General features: G+C 41.5%; 1 protein-coding gene and 2 long non-coding RNA genes across 3 annotated transcripts in view; 2 read left to right on the forward strand and 1 right to left on the reverse strand.

Moving 5' to 3' along the window:
* Nucleotides 1-21,476, reverse strand: part of LOC122342952 (NACHT, LRR and PYD domains-containing protein 3-like) — a 924,523-nt gene that overhangs the window by 545,269 nt on the left and 357,778 nt on the right. The window lies entirely within an intron of this gene.
* LOC122343166 lies at nucleotides 12,438-12,773 on the forward strand. Its single transcript, XR_006250684.1, has 2 exons — nucleotides 12,438-12,536; nucleotides 12,673-12,773. It is a non-coding gene; the product is annotated as an uncharacterized LOC122343166 (long non-coding RNA).
* On the forward strand, nucleotides 17,507-19,955 carry LOC122343205. The gene is made up of 3 exons (XR_006250727.1): nucleotides 17,507-17,567; nucleotides 17,672-17,707; nucleotides 19,906-19,955. It is a non-coding gene; the product is annotated as an uncharacterized LOC122343205 (long non-coding RNA).

Here is a 21,476-nt window from a genome sequence, read left to right on the forward strand (position 1 = left end):
ACTACTTTTCCACGTGCTCAATTCTTTAGGGAGTCTTTTCTCTGTAATTACAAAATAAACACAAACCTTATGTGGCAGGAGGAGCCAAGATTCTTTTATAGTGCTTGACTAATCGTAGCGCCGTTAACGCTTCCGTCATTTCCCCGGAACTAAATTGAAGCACGCGAGCTGATGAGGAGCGCATACTGTTTGTTTCTTCTTTTTAGTTTATTGTTTAGTTAAGAGCTGTACTTTACATGTTTTAGAGACGTGATTCAAGTACTGGTCTTGAACCAATTGCTGCCGAGCCACCTGAGGTGGTTCGTAGAAGTACTTAAACGCTGGAGAAGGTACGAAGTATGGCTTAATTTTAGTATCCTAACACGCATCGAGGAAATTGCCCGTAGCGTTAACCCATCTGTTTTTCTCAGTTGTGGTAACCGGACACGCTTACCGAATAGTTTTGTTCCCTGCATTGACATAGACTACTCGTATCAGTGGTTGAAACCCAAATTCCTTCTGTCCGTAAGTAGTTCTTGCATATAATATAGTGGGGTAGAGGGAGTGTGTTTAATAGTGTAACGCTCTGTTTCTTGCTTTTTAGGTTAAGTGAAGGTCCATAAACTGCACTGCAGTCGCTTTTTGCTTTAATGGTTGCAGTGCTGTCCTGTTTCAGACTTTTTGGTTTAATATTCTTCTTTTTTTTTTTTTTTGGTTTTCCATATGTCCTCATCTTTTGAAGTTGAATTGATTTCTTCTGTTTTTCAGTCTTGATCTGTTTATTCGAATTGACTTCCTTTAGCACTCAGTGGAGCTAATTATGTGACATATGGTCAAGTTTTTTTTTTGTTTTTTTCTTTTGTGCTTAATTCTCTTGATTTGGTTGTGTAGATAATCCTATTTCATTCTCAAGTGACAAGTTACTGACCAGCGAGTGGTGTGGTCTGTCCTCCCTAGTTTTGGTAAGCTCCAGCCCGGGGGCCCTTGACTTTTAGAAGTGTCTTGAGTAGATCCAACAACCTTCTAGACTATTTTAAATCAATAAAGTGTTTCATGACCAACTTCTCTGACTCTTAATTGGTGGTACGAATCTGTGTTAGCCTGTTTTAGGTGGTTTATTTAAATTCTTTGGGTGAAATTCCCATAGTGGCGTAGTCGAGTGCTAGTCCCCTTCCATACTGGGGAAGTTTGATCTTTCCTGCCACCTGATTGCATCACCCCACGCCACACTTAGAAACTTTAACTGAGTGTTGAGTGTTTGGGCTCCAGCATCCAAGGAAAGAGAATAGAAATATTTCCAAAACGCAAAGTTAAAAGTAAATGGAAAAACCTTTTGAAAATGTTTTTATGGTCCTACAACTAAATGTAATATAAATCAATATTAGTGTAATTAAGGTTTTAAACTATTGATAACTACTACAACATTAAGTGTTACTTTGACTTTCAAAATTAGAACATTCTTCAGGTATTTCTAGATGCTGTAGATGTACATTGTTCCACTGCTGAAAAGAGTACTGAAAAGTTTAATCTATTGATTTTTGAACAGGTTTATAAAGAGTTTTGCAACCACTGCTTTTATTTATTATACCATTGCACACCATGAAAATGATAAAACACAGGGACATACTTCTGGGGGTAGCCGTCAATGCTTCATGTGACGTGGACCTTAGTCTCCGTCATACCTGGACATCCAGCAGACTCTGAGGAGCTATCTGAACTATCCATCCTGGAAATATTACATTGGATGTGTTATGTTTCGAGCATTTCACTGTCTGGTTTTAGTATTAAATGCTATAACAGTAACATGTATTTGTCCTTCATCTTCATAATGGAGGAATGACACTTTTGTCTGAAATCAAAGCTACCAAGCCATATCTTTCATTAAAAACTCACATGCCTGCTGAATGATATATTTCAAGTACTCAAATTTCCATGGAAGGTGACATTACTTATATAATCAACTGAGAATTGTGCTACATTCTCAGTACTTTTAGTGGCATACTGCTCCTGGGCGCTAACGCATCAATCCTTGCCTTTGTCCTCTCTGATATTTAGCAAATATAAAATTCTAAAATGATTGCAAAGGTATTTTCTTCCTAAAGTACTAATCTACTTCAAAACTCAAAATTCATCTCAGTTGACATTGTCTACATCATTTCTTTTGGTTACTAAAATGCATGGCTTCACAATCACTTCCATGTGCTCGTTGTGACTTACTTTCTGTCTTCTGTTGATCGTCTCATTTGGTTCAGGTGTGTTTAGTTAATCATGTAATTTACATTTGGCTTTCTAAGTTCGGTCTGTTTGATATCAGGTTGTCTGCTCTCGTTTCAAGATACGTCTTCAGTTGTGTCTTTAGTATCCCAGATTTACGTGTGTGGTCGTTGTCTACCTTTCTATGTTACAATTATTTCCTTGTTTATTAATGATTAAAGTTGTTAACTAGATATTCTTATTGAGTGCTTCTTCCCAGAACCACACCGTGACAGAAGACCAGATCGTACAAACAGTAAAAAGCGGCGTGTTTCCCCATTTTTTTTTTTTTTTTTTTTTTTGTTAGCCCCTATGTCCAACCCTAATTTCCCCATTCTCCTTCTGGAGCAGAGGGAGCGCTCTCTTGAGGACTACACAGAGGAATTTGTCACCCTCGCCAATGACTCACGTTACCGGGGATGGTCCTCGACACCAGAGCCCCCTCCTGTGATCATGCAGCCAACGTCGCCTCCAGTGATCGCTCTAAAAGATCTTTATCCAGAAGAGGCTAAGAAATTCCCTACCCCCACCCGTTCCAGTGCCCGTTGATGTCTCCTGGCAGCCCCTATGCTCACCCTCAGCACACCATCTTGTAGTGTAAACCATCGCCGGCGTGGGTGGAGGATCCTTTCACCTCACTATTCAGCCTCCGAGTCCTGGACTCCAGATTGGCCTGTAGAGCCGTTGGCTCCCCCTTGCCTCCTAGTTCCCTCCTCTCCACCGTGGCCTACCATGGCCCATCAGTCCACCAGGACTGGAGGTACAGGATCATCACAGCTGCATCTGGATGGAGAGTGAACTCTTCCCAGTTTGAGCATTTCTTTAGGAATTGTTCTACAAATGTTGTTTGTGGATTTGAAGTTTTTATTAATCTGTGTATAAGTCACAATAGGGTGAGTTTAGGGTGGAAAGAGAAGAACACATCAGTCAGTATATTTAGTATTTTCTATATGAAGTCGACCTTTCCTGACACTCATTCAAGTTAAAGCCATTTTCTACTTACCTTGAAAACGTACCTTTCGTTCCAGCGATCTTGTTAAGAGAAGCGTTCAAGTCAAGTCTCAGCTATCTCCAGCCAAATGAACTTTCAAATCTCATACTCGCCTCAGTTTCAGTCATTATTAATCTGTGTCAATAAATTCATTAATATTTAAACTTACCTTTTTGTGTCCAAGTCATTTTCGTAACAGAATGAATCCATCTGTAGTTAATGATAGCTGTTCATTAGTTAATTCATCACATACTAATTATTATTAAAAGAGTAGTAAGTATTAACTGAGGCATTAGTATGTTTAATCATGAACCACATTTGTCTTAGAGTTCTTTCATTGGTTAACTTATTAAAACAGTCTCTTGCTCCACCTACTGGCATAAAAATGTAACCTTTTTTCCCATTTTTAAAGGCAAAATGCATTTGATTTGCAATTTTCCATTTGATTTACATATTGGATGTGGATTGGAAAGTCCTGATAGGCTGATGTATTAAAATGATTGATTCAGGTTCAATAGAGGAGCATGCGATTAGTTGAGTAATTGTGCATAGTTAATTATGGCTTAATAATATTTTATTACAATGTGTTGACTTAAACTTTCATAATGTTTTGCTGTTTTGACCTTACATGCTAACAAAGGATAACATTTCATTTATGTGCCAGAAACATCATAATAATAAAAATTTTTAGTTTTAAAAGAAAGAAATAAAAAAGTACTATTAAAGTACTGTTGCTTGTGCGTTTATTGCTTGGGTAGTTACACTAATCCTTTTTGACTGATGTTTATGTGACCGATCGTATTGGATAAGTGATGGTGACTGACATTTGTAACAGCCAATCAGCAGTAAGTGTGACCTATTTTAGAGCAGGTTGGCTTTGTTGGGTCATGCGTCACCTCCGGCCCCCTTTTTGGTTTTTTGTTATGTTGACTTGTGTTTTAGGTATGTGTTAGCAGTTAGCTCTTCGTTTGTCTCTTTTATAATGTTGTGGACTAATCGTTTGTTATTTCATTCTAGCCTGTCTTTTCCTTTGTTTTCTGTCGATGGCCATGAGTTTAATGACTGCTGTTTATTCAGGTAAGCGCTTAATACTGCTAGAAAATGGGTTGGTATGGACGGAGTGCGCAGTTTGAATAATAGGCAGTTTCCTGTACCCTAGCTTGTTATTGGTATTACTGAGGATGCCGAATCCCAATTTGTGAATGCGTGCGAGCATACTTTTTCCGGTTTGGTAAGTCTCTATTAGGTGGTGGTTAAAGGGGAATATTAGTGTGTGATTTGCAAGCGGTAATGGTGTTAATTGCCCATATCTTTTTGTAGGATTCTCCCTTTCGTCCTGGGCGATTAAATGCGCCGTTCCTGACGTTTTTTTCCTGTCGCGCCGTGAACTTTCGGTTACTCGGAAGTCTTAGTTGATACGGAGATCTATTACCCGCTACCTGCTTCCCGCTACCTGCTACCTGCTATCTGCTACCTGCTATCTGCTACCTGCTACCTGCTACCTGCTATCTACTACTGATCCCTGTGATTGTGATTTGTGTTACTGGTTATTATTGTTTGTTTTTGTTTTGTTTAAAGTGGTTCTGCTTGAGGGCATCTATTTGATTATGGAGTAGCCGGTGCCCTGTGTGGATTTTGCTCCTCCATTGTGGAACTACAAAAATTGTATTCTTTTTCTTTCCTTTTTATAATTGGTGTATTTTTTGTTTTGTTGGACATTTTGTATTGTTTATATTCAACATTAGTTTGCCTTGGTTGAATTTGTTTGTTCGTTTCCTTTCCTTTTTTCTTGTGACATTATTGCCTGGATTAGTGTGTAAGGTTTTGGTTTGTGTAATACACATTGCATATACTCATTTTATTTTTATCTTCTTACAGGAGCTGGGGTTCCACAGGTGCAGGAGCTTGAGGTGGTGGTGTCACTTCATCATTTGCTGTGGACACGTTTGTGTGTGCAGTGAGTGTGTCAGTGTGTGTGTGTGTGTGTGTGTGTGGAGGTGTAAGTGTGCTTTTGGCTAAATTCAGCACTGGTGATCACTCCCGTGGGTGACCTCAGCCCTGTGAGTTGGTTTCTTATTTTTTTTATGTTTTTGTTTTGGTAATTTAATACCTACATCCATTTTGGAATAGTTTGTGTATATATATATATATATATATATATATATATATATATATATATATATATATATATATATATATATATATATATATATATATATATATATATATATATATATATATATATATATATATATATATATATATATATATATATATATATATATATATATATATATATATATATATTTGTTTACAAAATTTTATTTGATTTACTGCAGTTACCATTGGAGAGTGCACGGCAGTAGGTGATGAGGATTCAATGTGACTTTTAAATGGTGAAACAATTGTGAAAATAAATTTTGTACTTTCATGCTTTACTCACGTCTCTCGCCTATTCATATGAGAATTGAACCTGTGTGGCCAAATAGTCATATTTGAGCTAGTTCTATTTCCTGGGGAGAACTCTCCAGGTGGCGTGAGTCGGATTCGCTATAGGTGAAGGATTTAAAGTTACCAGCTAACATCTGTAAGGTGTGTTTTGCTCCTCTTCCTCCATGCCCTCACGCTACATTCTGGCGTAGTCGGCAGGATCTCGTTATGGTTTAGTGCAGAGACGTGAGTATTGGTTTTGTGTTCTCTTTCTTTTTTTTTTTTGGTTTGTTTGTTATCTTTTGCAGGAGCAGGTGTTCTAAAGAGTGTTCATCCGTAGTGGTGAGTGATTTGTAATTTGCAGCTATGGATGAAGAGCTACGTGAATTGCGAGAATTGGTAGCCCAATTGAGGGCAGATAATGAAAAATTGCGACAAGAGCAAGTTCTCGTTGCACAACCTGGTCCTTCTAATGTTTCTATTCCAGCAGTGGTAGATCCTCCGCCTGCTGTCCCTAGTTCTTCAGTGACGGATCGATTTGTTTTTGTTCCACGAGATCGAAATTGTTCAAAATTTAATGGTAGATCTGGCATTATGATTGAGGAGTGGGTGGAGGAGGCTCAGACCTGCATGCGACTTCGCCATCTCTCTGCTGTTGATCAAGCGTTTTTCTTGTTTGATCATTTGGAGGGAGAGGCGAGAGACGAAATTCGATATCGGCCAAGGGACGAGAGGGAGGATCCAAACAAAATTATTCAGGCGTTGCGCGAATTGTATGGCTGCACTAGTTCTTATGTAGCTCTTCAAGAGTCTTTTTTCCAGAAAACAACAGGATGGGAGACTCTATTAGAGTTTTCCCTAGTCCTGCTAAATCTCTGGGAAAAAGTAAAGCGACAGTCGCCTCATGGTAGGCCAAGTGCAGATATTTTGTTGCGCTGTGACCAATTTGTTGAACACGTTCGTGACGGTGCTCTTCGACGTGAACTAAAACAGTTTGTTCGTCGCCAACCTACTGCTATGTTGTTGGACGTTCGTAGTAAGCAAATGCGCTGGGAACGGGAGGGTCTGCCTGGGGAACGTGTGGTCGTGAGCCAATCCGCACCATCTGCTTATGGTATACAATATGGGGTACAGGGACACCAGCACCTGGAAAGTAGTAGTGCAGCGTGTTCTGAATTCAGTGAGTTGAGAGAAATGCTGAAAAGCAGCAACAGCAATTGAATCAATTGACTCAAAGTGTGGCTCAGATTCAAAATTTTCAACCACACTCTCAATTATCCCGGCCCGGACAGGTTATTTGTCGTCGATGTCAGCAACCTGGCCATTTTGCCAGGAGTGTACTGGGGAACGAAGGCTCCTCGCTTTCCACCAGCACGCAGATTCCGCTTGGCGAGGGGTGTGCAGTCTGGGCAACCATCGGAAAACTAGTTCCCGCTGAGCTGCAGGGCCACAGCTCGGTCGGGGGAAGGACAGGCTTGAATGTTCTAACTGATGTAAATTTTATGTCAACGTGTCCGCAACTTGTCGTATGTATGGGCGGGGTTAAGGTACCGTGTCTGGTGGACACTGGGTCTATGGTGTCCACCATTACTGAGAGCTGTTTTGTGCAAAATTTTGGGGCGTGGGGTCAGGAACAGCTTAGGTCGTGCCATTGGTTGCAACTTCGGGCTGCGAATGGCCTTTCGATCCCATATATGGGTTACCTAGAACTAGATGTGGAGTTGTGTGGGCAGGTGGTTGCAGGTTGCGGGGTGTTGGTGGTTAGAGACCCTCCTGGTAGTATGTGTGCTCAGGTTCCTGGGGTTCTGGGAATGAACATCCTGGGCCGCTGCTATCGGGAGCTCTTTGGCCAGCATGGCACCCGACTTTTCGATCTGCCCATGGTCTCACAGGCTCCCCCTTCTGTATTTCAGGCTTTACAACATTGCCACCACATTGAAGTCCAGCCAGATTTAAGTCAGGGGGGTAGAGTCAAAGTGCGGGGGCGCCAGGCGTGTCGCATCCCCGGGGGCACCATGAAATTGGTTGCAGTAACCTGTTCAACACAGTACTCGGGGTACTGTTCTCTTTGAGCCACCCGACTCTGGCCTTCCAGCGGGGTTGTTGGCTTCTACTGCTTTGGTTCAGGTAGACCGTGGCACTGCTTACGTGCCCGTGGTTAATGTTAGCACAGCTGATGTGGTGGTATATGCTAGCACAGTGGTGGGTACGGTCAACCAGGTTTATGTGGTCAGCTTACCCCCAGAGATCTCAGAAGTTCCAGTGGTTTCGGCTAGGGTGAGTACGCAGGTCGCACAGGCTGCCCAGTCGGTACAGGAACAAATTAGGGCTATTGATTTGTCTGTACTGTCAGCAGAAGACCAAGGCAAGGTGAGGGCACTACTTGAAAAGTATGCATCTGTATTTTCCATACATGAGGGTGATTTGGGATGTACCAGTCTCATTTCCCATGAAATCCCCTTGATGGACGACGCACCCGTGAGGCAGCGTTATAGGCGCATTCCTCCGTCGGAATACGAGGTCGTCAAGGCACACATTAATCAATTGATGGAAGCTCAAGTAATAAGGGAAAGCTGCAGCCCGTGATGCGCCACCAATTGTCTTGGTTAAAAGAAAGACGGTAGCCTACGATGTGTGTAGACTACCGCCATTTAAATGCTAAGACAAGGAAGGATGCTTTCCCTTTGCCCCGCATTGAGGAGACACTAGACTCGCTGGCGGGGGCACGTTGGTTTTCTACCATGGACCTTGCCAGCGGGTATAATCAGGTCCCTGTAAGTGAGGCTGATAAATCAAAGACTGCGTTTTGTACTCCATTCGGGCTATTTGAATGGAACCGATGCCGTTTGGCCTTTGTAATGCCCCAGCACCTTCCAGCGATTAATGGAGCGGTTGTTTGGGGACCAACAGTGCCAATCTTTGCTCTTGTATTTGGACGATATCGTAGTGTTTTCGGTGTCAGTAGATCAGCATTTAGCCCGAATGGAGGTTGTCTTAAGCCGGGCTGCTTAGGAAGGCCTGAAAGCCAAGTTATCAAAATGCGCGATTCTTTAAGCAGGAGGTGCAATATTTGGGGCATGTGATCTCTCAGGAGGAGTCTCTACGGACCCAGGTAAGATCGAGGCAGTTTTAAAGTGGCCTCAGCCCAATAGTGTTTCGGGTTGCGTTCATTTTTGGGGTTTGCTAGCTACTACCGGGCGTTTTGTGGAGGGGTTCGCAAGACTGGCGGCCCCCCTCCACAGGCTGGTGGCAAAGCTGGCAGCCCCGAAAAGGTCCAAGCATGGCCCTAATGAGTTTGAGCAGGCCTGGTCTAGTGAGTGTCAGAGTGGCTTTGAGGAGTTGAGGTATAGACTTACCACAGCCCCTGTGCTCGCCTATGCAGACTTTTCGCTTCCCTTTATTTTGGAGGTGGACGCTAGTCATGGGGGGCTAGGGGCAGTCCTCTCCCAAGAGCAGCAGGGTAAGGTACGTCCCATAGCTTATGGTAGCCGAGGTCTTAGGCCCACTGAGCGCAATACATCTAACTACAGTTCCATGAAGCTGGAGTTTCTTGCGCTCAAGTGGGCCATGACTGAGAAGTTTAGGGAGTACCTTCTGGGTCATAAGTGTGTAGTCTATACCGATAATAATCCTCTTAGCTACCTGACCTCTGCCAAGTTGGGTGCCATGGAACAGCGCTGGGCTGCCCAGCTGGCTGCGCTTGATTTTGAAATCAAATACAGATCTGGTAAGACAAATCGAAACGCTGGATGCTTTGTCGCACAGAATCCCCCCGTGGCAGAAGTTCTGGACATGGGTCCAGGTGTGGTGGTTCCCACCTCATTGCGTCAAGCTAGCCGAGGGGAGGTGGTGAGTCAGGTAAATCAAATAGTATCCTTTCCTTGCTCTTCTAGGAAGGACATCGGTGACCAGCAGCAGGCTGATTCAGTTATCGGAGAGTTACTGGTGTTTTGGAGGCGGAAAGCGCCACCAAGTGTTGAGGAGCGAAAGAAACTCTCCAGGTCTGCTGTGGTCTTACTTAGACAGTGGGATCGCTTGAGGAGATTAAAGGGGTGCTTTATCGTCGTGTGTTTCGTCCAGACGGTGGAGAAGAGGTCCTCCAAGTGTTGCTGCCATCTGCCATGAAGTCTGAGGTATTGACACAACTGCACCAACAGCATGGGCACCAGGGGTAGAGCGTACTCACACAGTTGGTGTGGCAGCGGTGCTACTGGCCTGGAATGTCGGGGGACATTGCCCGCTGGTGCCAGGAGTGTGAAAGGTGTCAGTGTGCTAAGGGTGTTCAGCCTACCCCAGTTAGCTTCATGGGACATCTGTTGGCTGCACGCCAAACGAGATCGTGGCATTGGATTTTACTGTGTTGGAACCTTCGAATTCTGGGGTAGAAAATGTCTTGGTCATGACTGACATTTTTCCAAGTACACCTTAGCGGTAACCGACTAGGGACCAACGGGCTGAGACTGTGGCCCAGGTTCTGGTGGCTGAGTGGTTCGGTAAGTTTGGGGTGCCGGGTCAGATCCATTCCGACCAAGGCCGTAATTTCGAGTCCGTCCTCATTCAGCAGTTGTGTCGGTTATATGGGGTGGAAAAGTCACGACAACCCCATACCATCCAGCGGGAACGGCCAGTGTGAGCGCTTTAATAGGACCTTACACACCTTTTGCGCACACTGCCGTTATTCAGGAAAGGGAGTGGCCGCCTTGTCTCCCCAGGTGCTTTTCGCCTACAACACCACACTCACCAATCACGGGGAATCCCCTACTTTCTGATGTTTGGGCAAGAGCCTAGACTTCCAGTTGATTTTTGCTTGGTAGGGTTGAAGAACCATTGGCAGGTAGTGTCCATCGGTGGGTGTTAGAGCATCAGAATCGGCTGCAGGTTGCTTTTGAGGGTGCTCGTGGGCTGTTGGAGGCCGCAGCCGATCGCTGGAAAGCTAGGTATGACCTTCAGGTGCGTGACATACCTCTGAGGGAGGGTCAACTTGTGTATCTTCGCGACTGTAGTGTGAGAGGTAGACATAAGATTCATGACCTCTGGAGCTCAGCGGTGTACCAGATCCTGAAGGCACCGAAGGAAGGGGGTGTTGTGTACACAATTGCTCCTACTACAGATTTAAGTAAGTTAAAGCATGTACACCGGTCTTTATTGAAGCCTCAGGTAAGAGGATTTCTCCTGACCGGCCCAATGTTCCATTGGTCGAACCTGTGTGCTGCCTCGTGAGGAGGAGTTGGATGAGGGAGACTTGTTTGTTTTGGTGTCAGAAGCACCACAGGTTATTAGTAGGCAAGCATCTCAAGAGATTCTCTCCCCCTGTCCTCAGGATGCTGGTGAGGCTCAGGAGCAGAAGATATTACAGAGATGATAGCTGATTTGCAGCCTGTAAGGAACCTCCATTAGGTTCAGTGGTGATGGGTGAGAGTGTGGTGCGAGGACGGACGGAGTACGGCTGGGCAGCATTCTAATGTACATCATCTGCCACGGTCACTTGGTGTAGGCATAGTGTCCAGTATAGTTGGTAGTGCAGCGGAGGTATGGTTTCGTCTCTTGGGATTGAAGGGCCTAGAGGGCATGTCTTTTTTTTTTTATTAGTTCACCGTCGGGCGACGGTACAGAAGGTGGGGGTGGATTGTGACCGATCGTATTGGATAAGTGATGGTGACTGACATTTGTAACAGCCAATCAGCAGTAAGTGTGACCTATTTTAGAGCAGGTTGGCTTTGTTGGGTCATGCGTCACCTCCGCCCCGCCTTTTTGGTTTTTTGTTATGTTGACTTGTGTTTTAGGTATGTGTTAGCAGTTAGCTCTTCGTTTGTCTCTTTATAATGTTGTGGACTAATCGTTTGTTATTTCATTCTAGCCTGTCTTTTCCTTTGTTTTCTGTCGATGGCCATGAGTTTAATGACTGCTGTTTATTCAGGTAAGCGCTTAATACTGCTAGAAAATGGGTTGGTATGGACGGAGTGCGCAGTTTGAATAATAGGCAGTTTCTGTACCCTAGCTTGTTATTGGTATTACTGAGGATGCCGAATCCCAATTTGTGAATGCGTGCAGCATACTTTTTCCGGTTTGGTAAGTCTCTATTAGGTGGTGGTTAAAGGGGAATATTAGTGTGTGATTTGCAAGCGGTAATGGTGTTAATTGCCCATATCTTTTTGTAGGATTCTCCTTTCGTCCTGGGGCGATTAAATGCGCCCGCTCCTGACGTTTTTTCCTGTCGCTACCGTGAACTTTCGGTTACTCGGAAGTCTTAGTTGATACGGAGATCTATTACCCGCTATCTGCTTCCCGCTACCTGCTTCCCGCTACCTGCTTCCCGCTACCTGCTACCTGCTATCTACTACTGATCCCTGTGATTGTGATTTGTGTTACTGGTTATTATTGTTTGTTTTTGTTTTGTTTAAAGTGGTTCTGCTTGAGGGCATCTATTTGATTATGGAGTAGCCGGTGCCCTGTGTGGATTTTGCTCCTCCATTGTGGAACTACAAAAATTGTATTCTTTTCTTTCCTTTTTATAATTGGTGTATTTTTTGTTTTGTTGGACATTTTGTATTGTTTATATTCAACATTAGTTTGCCTTGGTTGAATTTGTTTGTTCGTTTCCCTTTCCTTTTTTCTTGTGACATTATTGCCTGGATTAGTGTGTAAGGTTTTGGTTTGTGTAATACACATTGCATATACTCATTTTATTTTTATCTTCTTACAGGAGCTGGGGTTCCACGGGTGCAGGAGCTTGAGGTGGTGGTGTCACTTCATCATTTGCTGTGGACACGTTTGTGTGTGCAGAGTGTGTCGGTGTGTGTGTGTGTGTGTGTGTGTGGAGGTGTAAGTGTGCTTTTTACTAAATTCAGCACTGGTGATCACTCCCGTGGGTGACCTCAGCCCTGTGAGTTGGTTTCTTATTTTTTATGTTTTGTTTTGGTAATTTAATACCTACATCCATTTTGGAATAGTTTGTGTATATATATATATATATATATATATATATATTTGTTTACAAAATTTTATTTGATTTACTGCAGTTACCATTGGAGAGTGCTGCCGGCAGTAGGTGATGAGGATTCAATGTGACTTTTAAATGGTGAAACAATTGTGAAAATAAATTTTGTACTTTCATGCTTTACTCACGCCTCTCGCCTATTCATATGAGAATTGAACCTGTGTGGCCAAATAGTCATATTTGAGCTAGTTCTATTTCCTGGGGAGAACTCTCCAGGTGGCGTAGTCGGATTCGCTATAGGTGAAGGATTTAAAGTTACCAGCTAACATCTGTAAGGTGTGTTTTGCTCCTCTTCCTCCATGCCCTCACGCTACATTCAGTTTACAAAGAATGTTAAAATGACCTGCAGTGACCGCTCCTAAAGGCCCAACAATCCCGCTTAACTTTTATGGTATGTCCTGTGAACATCTCCGCAGGGCCCTCCAGAAGTCCCGCGAACATGCTCGCGACATCTTCAGGACATCTAAGAAACCCTACACATGCAGGGGACGCCTGCAGATGCCATTCAGGGACATTGGGGGCCCTTTTTGTAAGCTGGGGCATTCTGTAATGAGTCCGCTGAAGACAAGCGCTTAAGAACCAAGTGCAACTTTTATTCAAAGTGATAATCCAAATACCCAAACAGACAAATACTTGACATGACTTTAAATACACATACACAACAACAGCAGATTACAACATTAATACAGAACAAGAGACTAGATCAACAATGTGGATTCTAAACCATGAGGGTCACAGGACGTGAACAAAACAATGAGAACATGCCACAATGTCTAGGACAACCAATCAACGTGGCACAATGAACAAGAGAACCAATGAGAACACGGCAAGAACAAGAGGGCAAGGAGGCATGACATAAACAGGCATGATAACAGATCAGATTTACAAGATAAAGGCATGAAAACATGAACCAATAATGATAAAATTGAAATAATAATTTTCATTCTTCTAAATTCTAGTTGTTTGGTTCATAAGCTTTTGGTATAATTTTCCTTCAATATTACTCCTAGGTAAGAAATTTGTGTCATCCTTGATTTTGAGTTTTATAGATATGACAAGAGTAGACTTTAAATTAACTGGCGTGATTTTCTGATAAAGCAGATCTTTCTAAAGTTACAGGAGGATAGCGCTTCGAATAGTGGTTTTGCGGTTTTGTGGTTTTTTAATGTGTAACAAGTGAACCTTTTATTTTATGAGAATGAAAGAAAGTTTCAATGATTAGATTATCTTTCTTCTCATCTCTTCCTGGTAGAAGTGAAAGAAATTTTACAGCTGCTGTTCAACAACATTTCAGACGCGTAAAAGATAGATGTTCACAGACTGGTGAGTGTTTCATATTTTCTACTTTTCAAATACATGTTGTCTTATAATGTGTTTACTTTGCTGTTTTAAAAATGATATTTAAAACAATTCATCGAGCGTGTCTTTGTCAGCAAATCCCAGATAGCTGTCACATGGTGTAAAATCTGTTTTATTAATATGTTTGTGATTCTCATACAGTATTTGTCATACACTCTTTCTCTTTGACAGAGAAACTATTAGTCATAGTAAGCACATTAGTAACTAAATATTGTGTTTATGTGGTGAACTCTATCCATCTTTTCCTGGTTTTAAATGCGCAGTCATTTGTTAATTCTACAGGACTCATCCTCATCAATTGTTTTGCTGCTTGATATTGAAAACTGGCATGCATTATGTTGTTTTAACATTTTACACGTAACGTTTGGTTTCATGCATGTGCTGAAAACATTTGAAAGGTTAGAGACATTTATCTGATGTAAAGTTACGCTGAACCATGGTTGATTTTCCTGGTTTGACTGGTTCTAAAGACAAATCTATTTCTGCAGTGCTTCCAGACTCACCATTTATTAACTATTAAATCACGCCACTTAAATCAGGGGTGTCTATCTAATCCTGCTCCTGGTGGGCCAATAACGTATTGAAGAGTTTAACTGCAAACTGGTTCAACACACCTGTCTGGAAGTTTGTGGTGATTCTGAAAACAAAAACAGCATTTTGTTGTATGAACAGAAAATTCCAGGGTTCCTCTGCAAATATTTTATTGATGGAAAAACACAGTTTTACAGATGCTAGAAACTTTTTCAAAGAAATAGGTTTTCAAAGGAAAGACTGCTGTCAAACATCACACCTAGGTTCATCACACCTAACTGATGAAGAAGAATCATCAAGTGTTAGACAGTGTTGTAGATTTTTACATGTGGGGTTTTTTGGTCCAATAATTGGCACCTTAGTTTGTCAATTTGGTGTGTATCATCAGGCCAAGAAGTATCATCAGCATAGCAGTGAAAGCTAACACCATGTCTCCTTATAATATCTCCCAGAGGTAACATGTATAGGTTGAAAAGTAATGGTCCTAGCACTGAGCCTTGAAGAACTCCATATTTTACTTGTGAACAATATGATACCTCCTCATTTGCTGCTACAAACTGATAGTGGTTTGGTTTAAATGTGGCCAGAAACATGTTCAGAAAGTAGCAAAAGAACTTGGCAAGAAGTATTAAACTAACGCCAACAACTGAATCTATTGAGAGCCATGGAAGTATAAAGAATACATATACATTAATGTTTAATACATTTACATTTACATTCACATTTAGTCATTTTGCAGACGCTTTTATCCAAAGCGACTTACAATTGAGAGTACAGCAGCGATTCATTTTTGAGAGACAAACAGACAGGGTAAGTGCTTATAACACCCAGTCACAGGGAGTGTTCAAATTAGTACATGCCAGAAGGGAAGGAATAAACAAGGGGGATGAGAAGAGAGACAGAGACAGTGAGAGTAATTTTTTTTATTTTTATTTTTTTTTTTGATGATGATGAGGTCAGGTATTGCTGAAAGATGTGAGTTTTCAGCAGTTTCTAAAGATTGACAGAGATCCAGCATTCCTGATAAGTACGGGAAGATCGCTCCACCAGCCAGGAACAGAGAACGAGAAAGTTCTGGAGAGTGATTTTGAGCCTCTTTGAGATGGTACCACGAGGCGCCGCTCGCTAGCAGATCTCAGACTTCTAGAGGGTGTGTAGATTTGTAACAGTGAGTGGAAGTAGACCGGTGCTGAGTCTGTGGTTGTTCTATATGCAAGCATCAGTGCCTTGAACTTGATGCGAGCTGCAATCGGTAGCCAATGTAAGGAGATAAAGAGAGGTGTAACATGGGTTCTCTTGGGCTCATTGAATACCAGCCGTGCTGCTGCATTCTGAATCATTTGTAGAGGTTTTATTGTGTTGATGGAAGTCCAGCCAGAAGAGCATTGCAGTAGTCCAGTCTAGAAATGACAAGGGCCTGGACAAGTAGCTGTGCAGCTTGCTCTGTTAGAAAGGGCCTGATCTTTCTGATGTTGTGTAGTGCAAACCTGCAGGATCGAGCAGTCTTTGCAATGTGATCTTTGAAGGTTAGTTGGTCATCGAGGATTACACCAAGATTTCTGACTGAGGTTGATGGGGTAATTGACGAAGAACCTAGCTGGATGGTGAAGTCGTGTTGTGTAGTTGGAGTGGCAGGGAATACAAGCAGCTCAGTCTTTGTCAGGTTGAGCTGTAGATGGTACTCTTGCATCCATGTCGAGATGTCCGCCAGGCAACCCGAGATCCGAGTAGCTACCGTTGGATCGCCTGGATGAAAAGAGAGGTAGAGCTGTGTGTCATCGGCGTAGCAGTGGTAGGAGAAGCCATGAGCCTGTATGATGGGGCCTAGCGATGTAGTGTAAATAGAGAAAAGGAGGGGATCAAGAACCGATCCCTGAGGAACCCCAGTGACCAGTTGATGTGCGGTGGATACATCTCTCCCCAGGCCACCCTAAAAACCTACCATTGAGATAGGATTCAAAACCAACGGGTGGGATCCCAGAGATGCCCAGTGATGAGAGGGTAGACAGCAGGATCTGATGATTCACGGTGTCAAAAGCAGCGGATAGATCCAGCAGAATGAGAACTGATGATTTGATTCAGCTCTTGCAGTCCGCAGGGATTCCGTGACTGAGAGCAGCGCAGTCTCAGTTGAATGGCCGATCTGAAACCTGATTGGTTATGGTCCAGTTTGTTGTTTTTCAAAGAAACAGTGATACCTGGTTGAAAACCACTCTTTCAAGTGTTTTCGCTATGAATGGAAGAAGAGAGACTGGCCTGTAGTTATCAATAAGGGAAGTGTTTAAAGTGGGCTTTTTGAGCAGTGGGGTTACCCAGCCTGCTTAAATGCTGTGGGAAGGTGCCTGTGAGGAGAGATGTGTTGATGATGTGCGTGATTGCCGGCAAGACAGTGGGGGAGATTGCTTGCAGAAGATGAGAGAGGTATGGGGTCTAGCGGATATGTTGTTGGATGGCTGGAGAGGAGAAGTTTGGATACTTCTGTCTCAGTGAGGGAGCAGAAGGAGAAAGTGGAGGAATCGGTAGTCGGCGCGGTTGGTTGAGGGTTGTGCGTTGGGGGCTGATAATGTTAATGTTGTGCGTTGGGGGCTGATAATGGGGGCTTAATAATGTTTATGATATCATTATGTAGAATTGCAAAGCATTTTACTTATTTTTGAAGCTGTTTTCACATCAAAAAATTTTTGTATTTGAAATGTGTATTACATGTACATGTATCATCATTGCATATAATAGGTATACATGTATCATAATATCTATCCTCTCTGACACAAAAATGTTGAAAATCTCTTAAGGACACATAATTTTTCTATCACCTGTTTATTTGTACAATAATATAAATATTAACATGCAGTACAGTGTAATGCTATCATCACAGAACTGTAGTGCTAATGCAGTAAAATACAAAGCTTTTCTTCTTGTCCTGCAGAAGGGAGTCAATGACAGAAGAGGATGTCGGAGAAGGATCTGATACACTAGATGAGAATCAAAACAGAAACACATTTTACAGCTGCTGTTGCCTTTTCCGAGGTCTGAAGTTCAGAACATCTGGTTAAGACTCTTTGGTTTTACAGAACAATATCTAACTGAATGATTATATCTTATTTCTGATATTATTACCTTTTTCTTCACAGATGAGCATGAATGCTTTGAGGCAGCAGAAAAACAAGGTAAAGCAACTTTAGCACAACAGTAAATCAGTGTGTGTGTCAGAAACATAAAGAACAAATAATACCAAAGGCCCACCTAAATCTGCTCAACTGAACCATTGGTTCCCAAACCTTTGGGGCAACATTTGATTAATAAATTCATTAGTTTACATCAAATCCAGTATAGAGAGCCCCACTGATTATAACAGATTATGTTTGCTTTTCAAAAGTCACCTTTATTAATATAGTGTTTCATACAATACGGATTGTGACAAAGCAGCTGTACAGTCATTTTAAATTTTCCAGTTAAAGTCAGGTCATCATTGATTTAGTAATATTATTGTCCAGTTCAGTTCAGTTGTATCTGTGTAATCAAGTCAGTAAATTAAAGTCTGTGTAAAGTCAATTTTAGATTTATTTGAAAACACATTATAAATGTAATTGCTGACTAACATAAGCGAATTGTCCAACACCATCAGATGGAGATGCTAGGACAACAGCCAGATACTTCTAAAAGACAAGAAGAATACCTTTGGTAAAAAGCCAGGGAACAACAGAACAGACAGACTGTTTGGCTGGTCTTAGCTGGTTTAAGCTGGAAGTAGCTGGTTGTAACTGGTTTTCCAGCCTGGCTAGACTGATCAGGTTGGTTTTAGTTAGTCGCTCCAGCTGGCCTCCCAGCTAAGACCAGCCTCGTGGGCTGAAAACCAGCCAATGAGAGCGTGAAATGCAGCACAGTGAAAATAATTGACATCAGGGTTTTAGCCTGAGGTTACACACACACAGAATCTGAAGCAGCTATCTATCATGGACAGGTAATGTAGCTAACATAGCTACATCCAACACAATCACTTACATTTTATGCATCTTTATGCATGAACTTTACACTTATATATTCATTTAATAGTTGTTAATTACTTTTGGTATTAAAATCTATTTTATTACACTTGTGTCTTCCTTTGTGTTGATGAGAGATCCCACCAATTTTTCTTAATTGTTACACCTTAAGTGACACCTGATCCAAATATCATAATGTCATTGGTGATGATGAGTACCCATCACTACCCAGTTTCGCTCTTAGGTTGGCAAAATCAAAGTTCACTACAACACATTCAATACTGACTTTACACAGACTTTAAGAGTACCCAACAAAGCAAAGGCAACAGCAGCAAGCCCTTTAGAAAATGAAAAAATCCTGTTGAAGATTTGGGCCAGTTCTCCAATAGCCAGACAAAACCAGCATGTGGAGTCAGAATTGGGCAGAGGAATTGTCTGATAATGTGGACTTGTGACAATCTTGTCACTTATGAATAAAATGTGTGATCATTTTAAAGTGGCTCATGCTGAAGAGGTTCCTTTACATATAATGTTGACTCTATCTGATTGCTTAACCTTGACATGCCACGTTTGGGAAAAAAGATTCTGGCCTGTGGAGAATTGGCCCCACAACTAATGAACTAAACCAACCATCTAGTTGATACACTGATTTATATTTGGTTAATTCTGGACAATCATTTTAGAATTTGTAAACAATTAACTGTTAAGTTTTGTTCTAAGATAAAGCCATGTTTGTTTTTTTGAATTCCAATTACCTTTCAGTCGGTCACTCAGTCAGTGAACAACGAAATAGGATCTCACTTAGAGAAATTTATCAAGTATGTTAAAAAGTTAGTTTCTATTAGAAGTGTTGCATCCTTCTGGGCATTGGCTTGTGGTGCCTCACAGTCAAATATCTGTAAAGCTGCAGGCTGGACGGCACACTACAATCTATAGCTTCTGTGTGGAGCCAGTGTTGTCCTCCAGAAAGTCCCTCAGCAGCCAGATGTGGTGGAGCATCCAGTGCCTGGTCCTCACTCGATGAATCCTTGAGAACCGGTAGAGGTCTATATGTAGAGGCCATGTAGAGGCAATGTAGTGACTTGATAGGATCCCATATGTGTAAACTCCACGGTTTGTCCTGTCACTATGGTTGCTGTACTCACCACTGAGTGACCAGGTCACTGGCTTGGCTTCCTGGCTTGGCGAAAAACCTGAATATATGCAATTGGCCTCTCTCAGTGAGTTCCACTTTGTCAGTCACCAAAGTTACTGGTTTCATGTCACAAACAGAATCAGAAAAATATTAATGTTTTTATTTATTGTATGATATGCTTTAAAAATATTTTTCACAATGTTATATCTGTCTAATAATTTCACTCTTTCATTACAATACACTCCAGTCCAGATGAGAAATGTCCAGACTACAGTTGGTGTAAATGCTAAAACAGGGCGCAGTGTAAATGCTCCTTTATTGACTGCTAACACCTTCACAGGACCAGTAACAATTTATGGCTCAATTGCTGAAGGAAACGGTACATTTACATTACCAGTCTATACTCAGATGTTAATAGTACTAGTAGTGTGTCTTGTATTTGTTAACAACTTTAATTAAATTTAGCAACATTATAAATGCTGTGGAATAATATTTCACCTAATATATTTATCTGTATTTCCTTTTTGATTATTATTTATGCATCTTTTCTTTCTCCTACCAGATGAACAGAAATCTCCAGCAATGGTAAAGGAACACAGAGAAAAAAAGGTAAATCAACAACCTGTACAATTGTGAGTTTCACAGTTAAAAATCTGAACACTGTGTAGAAATGCCTGAGCTATAATTTCACCACTTCAGTTCAACAGCGGTACTATTCAATATAACAATACTATTATACTATGACAATACTATTCTATAGTATTCTTCAGAATAGTATTGTTGTGCCCTCTACACACCTACTATAAGAGGCCAAAATAGAATTAAAAAATAAAAGTAATTAAATAAATTGTAATTAAATTATATTAACTACAACTTAATTGCAGCTCTACACAGTTACCTGTATGATTTTATTAATACATTGTGGTTTATTTTATTATCTCAAGCATTTAGAAATCACACAAAATAAAATGAAGCAGTTTTACTACGAGAAAACCATGGTTCATTTAGGCAGGGTTTGTCAAAAGGCTGCCAAAAGTGGATATCTGAATTAAATGTTGTTCAATATTAAAGAAAGATTTGATCATCCTATAAGTGTAACAACAGCAAACAGCAAGAACTTTGGTGCCCTTTGTAGGCATTTGTATTTTAAGTGTTTTTCAATGAAACCATAGTAAAACCATATACAGGTGTACAGTGTCAAGACAAAATTCAGTTTTATTCAGTATTTCAAGTCAAATTATGACACTTGTGTATTAATTAAGTTCAGTGCACACAGACTGAAGTAATTTAAGTCTTTAGTTCTTTTTAATTTTGATGATTTTGGCTCACATTTAACAAACACCCATCAATCTCAACAAATTAGAATACTTCATAAGACCAATAAAAACACATTTTTAGTGAATTGTTGGCCTTCTGGAAAGTATGTTTATTTAATGAACATCTACTTAATACTTGGTAGTGGCTCCTTTTGTTTTAATTACTACCTCAATTTTAGGAGGCATGGAGGTGATCAGTTTGTGGCACTGCTGAGGTTGGATGGAAGCCCAGGTTTTTTTGACAGAAACTTCATCTCATTTTTCAATCTCTTGTTTCTCATTTTCCCTTTTGACAGTAATTTCGTATATTATCTATGGGGTTCAGGTCTGGTGAGTTTGCTGGCCATTCAAGCACTCCAACACCACGGTCATTTAACCAACTTAAGCCATGGCTTCCTTTTCCACAGCTGCGCTTGGGGATAAAACATTGATAATATCCTGCCAACCTCAAAAAGCTTGTACCTGGAACTTGGCATGAGGCCTCTGGCTTTCTGTACCGCTC

This window comes from Puntigrus tetrazona, chromosome 4, assembly GCF_018831695.1.
Source record: "Puntigrus tetrazona isolate hp1 chromosome 4, ASM1883169v1, whole genome shotgun sequence".
Classification (NCBI taxonomy): domain Eukaryota; kingdom Metazoa; phylum Chordata; class Actinopteri; order Cypriniformes; family Cyprinidae; genus Puntigrus; species Puntigrus tetrazona.